Genomic DNA, 12,906 nt, shown 5'->3' on the forward strand with positions numbered 1-12,906 from the left:
ATCCTTCAGTGTCAAAATATCCTCCTCTTGGTTTCCTACATATTATATGGCCATTCCAGGCAGAGACTATTTCCTCCTCTCTCCTGCTTTCCTCTCATTCACCCCAGGTCCATAACATTTAACGGACTGCATAACCAAGTTCTTCTCTTTTGTCAGATCGGGCATTATCCCTGTAGGTCCAAATTCGGGAACACTGGTGTCACGGGATTGGGATTTATTTATTTTTTTTGAATTCTATTGTGGGCGGGTAATTTCAAACCTCAAAAGAGCGAGCTAAAAAGAAGGAACGGAAAGTCCGGATGGTGGTCATCATCATCATCAATCGTATTTATTGAGCGCTTACTATGTGCAGAGCACTGTACTAAGCGCTTGGGAAGTACAAATTGGCAACATATAGAGACAGCCCCTACCCAACAGTGGGCTCACGGTCTAAAAGGGGGAAACAGAGAACAAAACCATACTAACAAAATAAAATAAATAGAATAGCTATGTACAAGTAAAATAAATAAATAAATAAATAGAGTAATAAATACGGTCCTGTTGGCAAGCTCGTTGTGGGCAGCTCTGTTCTACTGTACTCTCCCAAGGGCTTAGCGCAGTGCTCTGCACACAGTAAGCGCTCCATAAATCCCACTGATTGACTTTAGTTCTCTCAGTGACAATGGGCAGATAGCACCTGCCCGTCTCCCTCCTCCTTAGACTGTGTGCCTCATATGGGACGGGGACTGTGTCCAACCCAATTATAACAATAATAATAATAATGGTATTTAAGTGCTTACTATGTGCCACGCACTGTTCTAAGCACTTGGGCAGATACAAGGTATTCAGGTTGTCCCGTGTTACCATTATAACAACATTCTAGGCTTTATTGCCTGGCAATGATGATGCAACAGCACCCCAAGCTCCCTGCTAGTTGTTAGGGTAATAAAAGCTGGCGTGCTGTCGGCCAAGACACCCCGGCGGGATTTCTGCGAGAGCTTGATGCTGGCCGAACCGGGCAGGGACGCTACCGAGAACGTGAGAAATCCACTCTGGAACGGCGAAAGCTTCGGGGAGAGCCGTCCAGTTCAACGACTGGGTGGCTCTCCGATTTGTCAAGGGGAGAAAGGAGCGGTCGTGCTGAAGAGGGGAGGAGATGAATTCTTTTCTGCTGAGTTAGTCATATTTATTGAGCGCTTACTGTGTGCAGAGCATTGTACTAAGCGCTTGGGAGAGTACAATGCAACAATATAACAGGCATTCTCTGCCCGCAACGAGCTTATAGTCGAGTCGGGAAGGAATCTTCTTTTCTTGGGTAACAGGCCTAGGATATGTATGGCGATCGGGGGCATAAGACACCTTGCACCCTCCCTTAAAGTTGAGGAGCTATGACACCAGCATGGAAACACTTTAGCACCGGGCAAGAAGCGGGGCAGGAGTCAATCAGTCAACTAGCGCTTACTATTTGTGGAGCACTAAGAGTACAATAGAGTGAGCCTGCTTTGCTCCCTGGGGTGTGGAAGCTTCTTATAATAATAATAATGGCATTTATTAAGCGCTTTCTATGTGCATAGCACTGTTCTAAGAGCTGAGGGGATACAAGGTGATCAGGTTGTCCCACGTGGGGCTCACAGTCTTAATCCCCATTTTACAGATGCGGTAACTGAGGCCCAGAAAAGTGAAGTGACTTGCCCAAAGCCACACAGCCGACAAGTGGCGGAGCCGGGATTTGAACCCATGACCTCTGACTCCAAAGCCCGTGCTTTTTCCACTGAGCCACGCTGCTACTCTAATTTTTTTACTTATCACGGGGATAGTGCAATGCATAGGGAGGGGATTCATCATTTCATTCAATCGTATTTACTGAGTGCTTACTGTGTGCAAAGTAATGAACTAGGCGCTTAGGAGAGTACAATATAACAATAAACAGACACATTCCCAGGTCACAAGGGGGATGCTACCCCATGTCCTCTTGGGCTCCATTCGCCTGTGGAGATGAGGAGCAGGAGGCCGAGGATGTCATGCTTCTAGAGGTGAAAGGAGCTAGGGTTTAATCCTCTAGACTAAGCTCACTGTGGGCAGGGAACATGTCTACCAGGTCAGTTGCATTGTACTCTCCCAAACGCTTAGTACAGAGTTCTCCACACTCTGAACACTCACTACATACCATTGATTGATTGGTTTGGGGTAACAGAGGGGGCTAAGTTTGGATTTGTGGGAAAAATCAGTGGTATTTATTGAGCGCTTACTGTATGCCGAACACTGTACTAAGTGCTTAGACGAGTACAACAGAATTAGCAGGGACATTCCCTAAAATGAACTTACGGTCTAGAGAGGGAAAAGGTGAAGGCTCCAGCAGAGGGGGAGGGAGGGACTTGTAGTTCCCAAGCGCTTAGTACAGTACTCTGTACACAGTAAGCGCTCAATACGATTGAATGAATGAGAGAGAGAGGGAGACAGAGAGGTGATTTGTGTGAACTGATGGGAGGATGGGGGGGGTGTCTTGTGCAGGTGAGCTGGGAGGTGCTGTGGATACGGATCCTGGGGGAGGCTGAGAAAAAACACTTAAGTAGGGTTAGGGAAGGGTTAAATACCCAGGTAAGAGGAGGGAAGCAGGAGAGTGAGGGCCCGATCAATGGCATTTATTGAGCGCTTACTGTGTGCAGAGCACTGTACTAAGCGCCTGGAAGCATACAACACAACAGAGTTGGGAGACAGGTTCCCTGCCCACAGTGGAAATCCCGGGGAGGAAAGAGCATGGGGGTTAGTTAGGGTGCGGATGGGGATACGGTCCTCTAGACTGAAGTGGGCAGGGAACCCGTCTACCAACTCTGTTATATTGGACCCTCCCAAGCACTTAGTACAGTGTTCTGCACCCAGTAAGCGCTCAATAAATAGCACTGATTGATGGGGAAAAGCCCCGGCTAGGAGGGGACCCAAGGGACAAGCACCCTGAGGCCAGAGAGGAAATTCTGAAGGAGGTGAGGGGGTGTGGGGGAACTCTGAGGGATAAGCATCCCGGGGCCAGAGAGGAAATTCTGAGGGGGCTGCTAGGAGGAAAGGGGTGGGGGGGATATCCCAATGGATAAGTATCCCGGGGTCAGAGAGGAAATTCTGAGGGAGCTGATGGGGAAAATGGGGGGGATCCCAAGGGATAAATATCTTGGGGCTAGAGAGGAATTTCAGAGGAAGGGGACAAGGGAAAATGGGGGGACCCCAAGGGATAAGCAGCCCGGGGTCAGAGAGGAAATTCTGAGGGAGCTGGGGGCGGGGGGGAGTGTAATCCCCTCCAAGAGGCCTTCCCCGACTAAGCCCCACTTTTCCTCATCTCCCACTCCCTTCTGCGTCACCCTGGCTTGCTCCCTTGCCTCTTCCCCTCTCTCCCCACCCCACAGCACTTCTGTACATCATTTTATTTATTTATATTGATGTCTGTTTCCTTGGACTGATGTCTGCCTCCCTGCCCCTCTAGACTGTGAGCTGGTGCTGGGCAGGGCCTGTCACTTTACCGCTATATTGTACTTTCCCAAGCGCTTAGTACAGTGCTCTGCACACAGTAGGCACTTGATAAATACGACTGAATGAATGAATGACCCAGAGAGATAAGCACCCCGGAGCCAAAGAGGAAATTCTGAAGGAGCTGATTCTAAGGGGGGATATGAATATCCTGGGGTCAGAGAGGACATTCTGAGGGAGCTGGAGTGGTGTGGGGGCACCCTGAAGGACAAGCACTTCAGGGAAGGAGAGGAAATTCTGAGGGAGCTGATGGGGGGGAATGGGGGGATCCCCAGGGATAAGTATCCCGGGGTCAGAGAGGAAATTCTCAAGGAGCTGGCTGAGGGGGATGGAGGGAACCCTGAAGGATAAGTATCCCGGGGCCACAGAGGACATTCTGAGGGAGCTGATGGGGGGGAATGGGGGGGGATCCCGAGGGATAAGTAATCCGGGGTCAGGGAGGAAATTCTGAGGGAGCTGATGGGGGGGAATGGAGGGACCCTAAGGGATAAGTAACCCGGGGTCAGAGAGGAAATTCTGAGGGAGCTGATGGGAGGGGGGAATAGGGAGCACCCTGAATGATAAGCACCCCGAAGCTGGAGAGGAAATTCTGCAAGAGCTGATGGGGGGAAATGGAGGGACCCTGAGGGATAGGTATCCCGGGGTCTGACAGGAAATTCAGAGGAAGCTGATTGGGGAGAAAGGGGTGGGGGGGAACCTGAATGATAAGCACCCCGAGGCTGGAGCTGATGGGGGGGGGGAATTGGGGGTACCCTGAATGATAAGCACCCAGGGGCCGGAGAGGAAATTCTATGGGAGCTGATGGGGCAGAATGGAGGGACCCTGAGGGATAGGTACCCCGGGGTCAGAGTGGACATTCTGAGGGAGATGACTGGGGGGAATGGAGGGATCCTGAGGGATAAGTAACCCGGGGCCAGAGAGGAAATTCTGAGGGAGCTGATGGGGGGAAACTGAGGGACCCTGAGGGATAAGTAACCCGGGGCCAGAGAGGAAATTCTGAGGGAGCTGATGGGGGGAAATGGAGGGACCCTGAGGGATGGGTATCCCGGGGTCAGACAGGAAATTCAGAGGGAGCTGATTGGAGAGAATGGGGCGGGGGGGGGAGGGGGGGGGGGGCGTGAATGATAAGCACCCCAAGGCTGGAGCTGATGGGGAGGGGGGGGAATTGGAGGTACCCTGAATGATAAGCACCCAGGGGCCCGAGAGGAAATTCTGATGGAGCCGATGGGGGGGAATGGAGGGACCCTGAGGGATAAGTAACCCGGGGCCAAAGAGGAAATTCTGAGGGAGCTGATGAGGGAAAATGGAGGGACCCTGAGGGATGGGTATCCCGGGGTCAGACAGGAAATTCCGAGGGAGCTGGGCGGGGGGGGGGGGGGGGGGGGGGGGGGGGGGGGGGAGAATGGGGGGATCCCCAGGGATAAGTATCCCGGGGCCGGAGAGGCCATTCTGAGGGAGCTGATTGGGGGGAATGGGTCGTACCCTGAATGATAAGCACCCCGAGGCTAGAGAGGAAGTTCTGAGGGAGCTGATGGGGGGAATGGAGGGTACCCTGAATGATAAGCACCCCGAGGCTGGAGAGGACATTCTGAGGGTCCTGATTGGGGGGGGGGGGGGGGGGATGGAGGGACCCTGATAGGTAACTGGGGCCAGGGAGGACATTCTGAGGGGGCCGGTGGGGGGAAATGGAGGGACCCTGAGCGATAAGTAACCCGGGGTCAGATAGGAAATTCTGAGGGAGCCAAGGGGGTGTGTATTCCGGGGCGGGGGGATGGAGAGACCCTGAGAGATAAGTAACCTGGGGCCAGGAAGTAACCCGGGGTCAGTCTTCTAGACTGTGAGCCCACTGTTGGGTAGGGACCGTCTCTCTATGTTGCCAACTTGGACTTCCCAAGCGCTTAGTCCAGTGCTCTGCACATAGTAAGTGCTCAATAAATACGATTGATTGATAGGAAATTCTGAGGGAGCCGAGGGGGTGTGTGTTCTGAGGGGGTGTGCGTTCGGGGGGAGGGGGGGAGAATGGAGGGACCCTGAGGGATAAGTAACCTGGGGCCAGGGAGGACATTCTGAGGGGGCCGGGGGGCGGGGGGGGCGGGAATGGAGGGACCCTGAGAGATAAAGTAACCCGGGGTCAGGTGACGGGAAATTCTGAGGGAGCCGAAGGTGGGGGGGGGGGGGGCGGTGTTCTGAGGGGGTGTGCGTTCCGGGGGGGGGGGGGGAGAGAGAGAGAGGAAGGAGAGGGAGAGGAAGGAGACTGTGGGCCCATCTTTTAGACTGTGAGCCCACTGTTGGGTAGGGACTGTCTCTCTATGTTGCCAACTTGTACTTCCCAAGCGCTTAGTACAGTGCTCTGCACACAGTAAGCGCTCAATAAATACGATTGATTGATTGATTGAGAGGGAGAGGAGGGAGAGGGCGGGGAGGAAGAGGGGGAGGAGGGAGAGGAGGGAGAGGAGGAAGAGGGAGAGGAGGAAGAGGGAGAGGAGGAAGAGGAGGAAGAGGGAGAGGAGGAAGGGGGGAAGAGAGTGGAGAGGGAGAGGAGGAGAGGGAGAGGGGGAGAGAAGAGAGAGGGGAGGGAAGGGGGGAGGGGAGAGAGAGAGAAGAGAGAGAGGGGAGGGGAGAGAAAGGAGAATGAGAAGAGAGAGAGAAGGAGGGAGGGAGCGAGAGAGAGAAGAGAGAGAGGAGAGAAGAGAGAGGGGAGAGAAGAGAGAGAGAGAGAAGGGAAGAGGGGGGAGAGGGGAGAGGGGAGAGGGGAGAGGGAGGGAGGGAGGGGGGAAGGGGGGGAGGGGGGAGAGAGAAGAGGGGGGAGAGGAGGGAGGGAGGGAGACAGAGGAGGGAGAGAGAGAGAGAGAGAGAGAGAGAGAAGGAGAGAGAGAGGGAGGGAGGTGGAGAGAAAGAGGGAGGGAGGGGGAGGGGGAGGGAGAGAGAGAGAGAGAGAGGGAGAGAGAGAGAGAGAGAGAAGGAGAGAGAGAGGGAGGGAGGGGGAGGGGGGGAGGGAGGGAGGGAGAGGGAGAGGGAGAGGGAGAGGGAGAGAGAGAGAGAGAGAGAGAGAGAGAGAGAGAGTGTGTGTGTGTGTGTGTGTGTGTGTGTGTGTGTGTGTGTGTGTGTGTGTGTCTCACCAGCAGCGGCAGGGCTGTGCCCAGAGTCGGCTCGTCAGGCAGGGGTTGAGGTGCGAGTGGGCGCCATGGAGACTCGGCGGGGCCGGGGGCCCGAAGGCCCAGCTGCCCGCAGCCGGGCGCCGCTTCCGGGACGCCGACGCCGGCTCGCCCATTGGACGGTTCAAACGTCTGCCCCGCCCACCGCCCCGCCCACCGCCCCCCCTCACCGGGGGACACGCCCACTTCCGGCCCGCCCGTCACCATGGACACCGAGCCGCCCCCAAGGAAGCCGGACCGCGGCCCCTCGGGCTGGGCCGCCATAGTGACGGCGTGGGCCGACCACCGTCCTCAGCGCTGCGTGGGGGGGGGGGGGAGTAATAATAATAATAATAATAATAATAGTAATGGCATTTATTCAGCGCCTACTATGTGCCAAGCACCGTTCTAAGCGCTGGAGCGTGGGGGGGTAATAATAATAATAGTAATGGCATTTATTAAGCCCCTATTATGTGCAAAGCACCGTCCTAAGCGCTGGGGGGGAGGTGTGATAATAATAATAATAATGATAGTAATGGCATTTATTAAGCGCCTACTATGTGCCAAGCACCGTTCTAATCGCTGGGGGGTGGGGGGGTGGTAATAATGATATTAATGGCGTTTATTAAGCGCCTATTATGTGCAAAGCACCATCCTAAGCGCCGAGGAGGAGGTGTGATAATAATGATAATAATAGTAATGGCATTTATTAAGCGCCTACTATGTGCCAAGCACTGTTCTAAGCGCTAGGGGGGTGGGTGTGATAATAATGATAATAATAATGATAACAATGGCATTTATTAAATGTCTACTATGTGCAAAGCACCATTCTAAGCGCTGGGGGGAGGTGTAATAATAATAATGATAATAGTAATGGCATTTATTAAGCACCTACTATGTGCCAAGCACCGTTCTAAGCACTGGGGGTGGATGTAATAATAATAATAATGGCACTTATTAAATATCTACTATGTAATAAGCACCCTCCTAAGCGCTGTGGGGGTAATAATAATTATAGTAATGGCATTTATTAAGCACTTACCATGTGCAAAATACTGTTCTAAGCACTGGGGGGTAATAATAATAATGGTACTGGCATTCTAGACTGTGAGCCCACTGTTGGGTGGGGACCGTCTCTATATGTTGCCAACTTGTCCTTCCCAAGCACTTGGTACAGTGCTCTGCACACAGTAAGCGCTCAATAAATACAGTTGAATAAATGAATGAATGCCAAGGACTGTTCTACGCGCTGGGGTAATAATAATAGTAATGGCATTTATTAAGCACTTACTATGTGCAAAGCACTGTTCTAAGCGGCTGGGGAGGTTACAAGCTGATCAGGTTGTCCCCTGTGGGGCTCACAGTCTTCATCCCCATTTTACAGATGAGGGAACTGAGGCCCAGAGAAGTGAAGTGACTTGCCCAAAGTCACCCAGCTGACAAGTGGTAGAGCTGGGATTTGAACCCATGACCTCCGACTCCAAAGCCCGGGCCCTTTCCACTGAGCCACGCTTCTTACCGAGGCATGTAGAGAAGTTAAGTGGCTTGCCCAAAGTCACACAGCTGACAGTTGGCGGAGTCTTCATCCCCATTTTACAGATGAGGTAACTGAGGCCCAGAGAAGTGAAGTGATTTGCCCAAAGTCACCCAGCTAAGTGGCCAAGCTGGAATTTGAACCCACGACCTCCGACTCCAAGGCCTGTGCTCTTTCCATTGAACCACACTGGGTACAAGGTGATCGGGTTGTCCCACGGGGGGCTCACAGTCTTCATCTCCATTTTACAGATGAGGCAACTGAGGCCCAGAGAAGTGAAGTGACTTGCCCCGAGTCACACAGCTGGCAATTGGCGGAGTCGGGATTTGAACCCATGACCTCTGACTCCAAAGCCCGGGCTGTTAATAATAGCATTTGTTAAGCGATTACTATGTGCCAAGCACTGGTTGTAGATACAAGGTAATCAGATTGTCCCACGGGGGGCTCACAGTCTTCATCCCATTTCCAGATGAGGGAACTGAGGCCCAGAGAAGTGAAGTGACTTGCCCAAAGTCAGCCAGCTAAGTGGTAGAGCTGGGATTTGAACCCATGACCTCCTCCGACTCCAAAGCCCAGGCTCTTTCCACTGAGCCATAGTAGTGATGGTATTTGTTAAGCGCTTACTACGTGCCAAGCACTGTTCTAAGCACTGGGGGAGATACAAGCTAATCCCGTTGTCCCACGGGGGGGCTCACGCTCTTCATCCCCATTTTCCAGATGGGGTAACTGAGGCCCAGAGAAGTGAAGTGACTTGCCCAAAGTCACCCAGCTGACAAGTGGCGGAGCTGGGATTTGAACCCGCGACCTCTGACTCCCAAGCCCGGGATCTTTCCACTGAGCCATAATAGTGATGGTATTTGTTCATTCATTCATTCAGTCGTATTTATTGAGTGCTTACTGTGTGCAGAGCACTGAACTAAGTGCTTGGGAAAGTACGAGTCGGCAACAGATAGAGACGGTCCCTACCCAACAATGGGCTCCCAGTCTAGAAGGGGGAGACAGACAAAAAAAGAAGCGCTTACTATGTGCCAGGCACTGTTCTAAGCACTGGGGGTGATGCAAGGTGATCGGGTGGCCCCACGTGGAGCTCACACTCGTCAGGTAGGTTCGGTTTTTTTCGTCCTCCAGAGCCAGGATTGACAGAAATGATTTTTATTGTAGTTTTTGTTTTAAGTATGGTACTTGACAGAAATGATTTTTATTGTAGTTTTTGTTTTAAGTATGGTACTTGACAGAAATGATTTTTATTGTAGTTTTTTAAGTATGGTACTACCTTTCCAGTAAACCAGCCTTGTGGACTTCAATGAGGTAGCTTCACTTGTTACATTTGAATTCTCTTACGTCCTTCGGTGACAATCAGGGTCTCCTGGCCCCCCCCTTTTTTTTTAAATGGCATTTATTAAGCGCTTGCTATGTGCAGAACACCGTTCTAAGCCTTTATCCTACTGCTTCAGTAGAATGCCCTCCCTCTGCCCCTCCGCCAAGCTAGCTCTCTTCCTCCCTTCAAGGCCCTACTGAGCGCTCACCTCCTCCAGGAGGCCTTCCCAGACTGAGCCCCTTCCTTCCTCTCCCCCTCGTCCCCCTCTCCATCCCCCCCATCTTACCTCCTTCCCTTCTCCACAGCACCTGTATATATGTATATATGTTTGTACGTATTTATTACTCTATTTATTTATTTAACTTGTACATATCTATTCTATTTATTTTATTTTGTCAGTATGTTTGGTTTTGTTCTCTGTCTCCCCCTTTTAGACTGTGAGCCCACTGTTGGGTAGGGACTGTCTCTATATGTTGCCAATTTGTACTTCCCAAGCGCTTAGTACAGTGCTCTGCACATAGTGAGCGCTCAATAAATACGATTGACTGATTGATTGATTGCTTCCACCATTAGAGGAGAGAGAAGACTCTATCCCCGGCTTTAATTCTATTTGTTCTGACGACTTTGACACCTGTCTCCGTGTTTCGTTTTGTTGTCTGTCTCCCCCTTCTAGACCGCGAGCCCATTGTTGGGGAGGGACTGTCTCTATATGTTGCCAATTTGTACTTCCCAAGCGCTTAGTACAGTGCTCTGCACATAGTAAGCGCTCAATAAATACGATTGATTGATTGATTGCTTCCACCATTAGAGGAGAGAGAAGACTCTATCCCCGGCTTTAATTCTATTTGTTCTGACGACTTTGACACCTGTCTCCGTGTTTTGTTTTGTTGTCTGTCTCCCCCTTCTAGACCGGGAACCCGTTGTTGGGGAGGGACCGTCACTGTATGTTGCTGACTTGTACTTCCCAAGCGCTTAGTACGGTGCTCTGCACACAGTAAGCGCTCAATAAATACGACAATGAATGAATGAATCCCCATTTTCCAGATGAGGTCACTGAAGCCCAGAGAAGTGAAGTGACTTACCCAAAGTCACACAGCTGACAAGTGGCGGAGCCGGGATTAGAACCCACGACCTCCGACTCCAAAGCCCGGGCTCTTGCCACTAAGCCGTGTTGCTTCTCCCAAGATCAGCCTGCCTCCCCTCCTTTCACCTCAAAACCCCAAATTATTATTTTTTCGTGGTACTTGCTAAGCATTTACTATGTGCTAAAGCATTTGGGTAGAAACAAGCTAATTCATTCATTCTGTATAGATACAAGCTAATTCATTCCTTCACACTTATTAAGCGCTTACTGTGCGCAGAGCACTGTACTAAGCGCTTGGGAAAGTACGCTACAACAATAAACAGTGGCATTCCCTGCCCACACTGAGCTCAGCTAATGAGGTTGGACACGGTCCCTGTCCCACATGGGACTCCCAGGCTTGAAAAGCGGCGTGGCTCAGGGGAAAGAGCACAGGCTTGGGAATCAGAGGTCATGGGTTTATAATAATAATAATAATAATGGCATTTATTAAGCGCTTACTATGTGCAGAGCCCCTCTCCATCCCCCCCTTCTTACCTCCTTCCCTTCCCCGCAGCGCCTGTATATATGTATATATGTTTGTACATATTTATTACTCTATTTATTTATTTTACTTGTACATATCTATTCTATTTATTTTATTTTGTTAGTATGTTTGGTTTTGTTCTCTGTCTTCCCCTTTTAGACTGTGAGCCCACTGTTGGGTAGGGACTGTCTCTCTATGTTGCCAATTTGTACTTCCCAAGCGCTTAGTACAGTGCTCTGCACATAGTAAGCGCTCAATAAATACGATTGATGATGATGATGATGCAGAGCACTGTTCTAAGCGCTGGGGGGGATACAAGGTGATCAAGTTGTCCCACGTGGGGCTAACAGTCTTAATCCCCATTTTACAGATGAGGGAACTGAGGCTCAGAGAAGTTAAGTGACTTGCCAAAGGTCACACAGCAGACATGTGGCGGAGTCGGGATTTGAACCCATGACCTCTGACTCCAAAGCTGTCTCCACTGAGCCGTGCTGCTGAATCCCGGCCCCGCCGCTAGTTAGCTGTATGACTTTGGGCAAGTCACTTACCTTCTCTGGGCCTCAGTTACCACATCTGTAAAACGGTGATGAGGACTGTGAGCCCCACCTGTGAACCTTGTATCTACCCCAGCGCTTACAACAGTGCACATGGTGAGCGCTTAACGAACACCATCATTTTTATTATTATTAATCCCCACTTTACAGATGGGGTAACCGAGGCCCAAAGAAGTGGAGTGACAAATTGACAGACAAATTTGGAGTACAAATTGGCAACATCTAGAGACAGTCCCTACCCAACAGTGGGCTCACAGTCTAAAAGGGGAAGACAGAGAACAAAACCAAACATACTAAGAAAATAAAATGAAGTGGAGTGACTTGCCCAAGGTCACACAGCAGATAAGTGATGGAGCTGGGATTACTCAATTGTATTTACCAAGCACTTACTATGCGCAAAGCACTGTACTAAGCGCTTGGGAGAGTTCGAGATAACAACAGACACGTTCCCTGCCCACTTCAAGCTGGACAGGAGGCTGCAATGCCACCGCGCAAGTTCAGGCAGCAGGAGGGCTCAGGCCATGAGAAAGGAGGGAGAGGCCCAGTTGCCCCTCTAAATAGTTCTCCAGTTCAATAACTTGTCTAAAAGCAGAATAAACCCAAACTGCTTGCATCTGGTTACGGGTATCCGTGTCCCGTGAAACCTAGAAGCGGAGAATCCATCAACCCTGCCAACAAACAGAGCGTCAGGGCCCGAAAATCTCTCATCCGGGCCCAACGTTAGCCAAACTGGGGCCAAGACGGAAAGCGAATAAAACCGGCAACTTTGCTCCCGGCATCGGCTCTGTACTTATCATTTTATCAAAAGTATTTGTTGAGCCCTTCCCGCGTACTGAGACGGGCGTAGATACAAGCTAATCATAGTCCGTGTCCCACATGGGGCTCAGTCTTCATCCCCATTTTACAGATGAGGTAACTGAGGCACAGAGAAGTGAAGTGACTAGACCGCAGCGGCGCCTGGGAGGTGGTCGAGGGCTACCGGGCCCAGCACAGCCAGCGCCGCACCCCCTGCAAGGGAGGTCAGTGGCCCCCCCGACACCCCCTTCTCCACGACAATCAATCGATCGTATTTACTGAGCGCTTACTGTGTGCAGAGCACTGTGCTGAGCGCTTGGGAAGGACAAGTTGGCAACAACAATAGCCCACTATTGGGGAGGGACCGTCTCGATATGTTGCCATCTGTGTATATGTTTGTACGTATTTATTACTCTATTTTACTTGTACGTATCTATTCTATTTATTTTACTTTGTTAGTATGTTTGGT

Source organism: Tachyglossus aculeatus, chromosome 4 (assembly GCF_015852505.1).
Source record: "Tachyglossus aculeatus isolate mTacAcu1 chromosome 4, mTacAcu1.pri, whole genome shotgun sequence".
NCBI classification, from domain to species: Eukaryota; Metazoa; Chordata; class Mammalia; order Monotremata; family Tachyglossidae; genus Tachyglossus; species Tachyglossus aculeatus.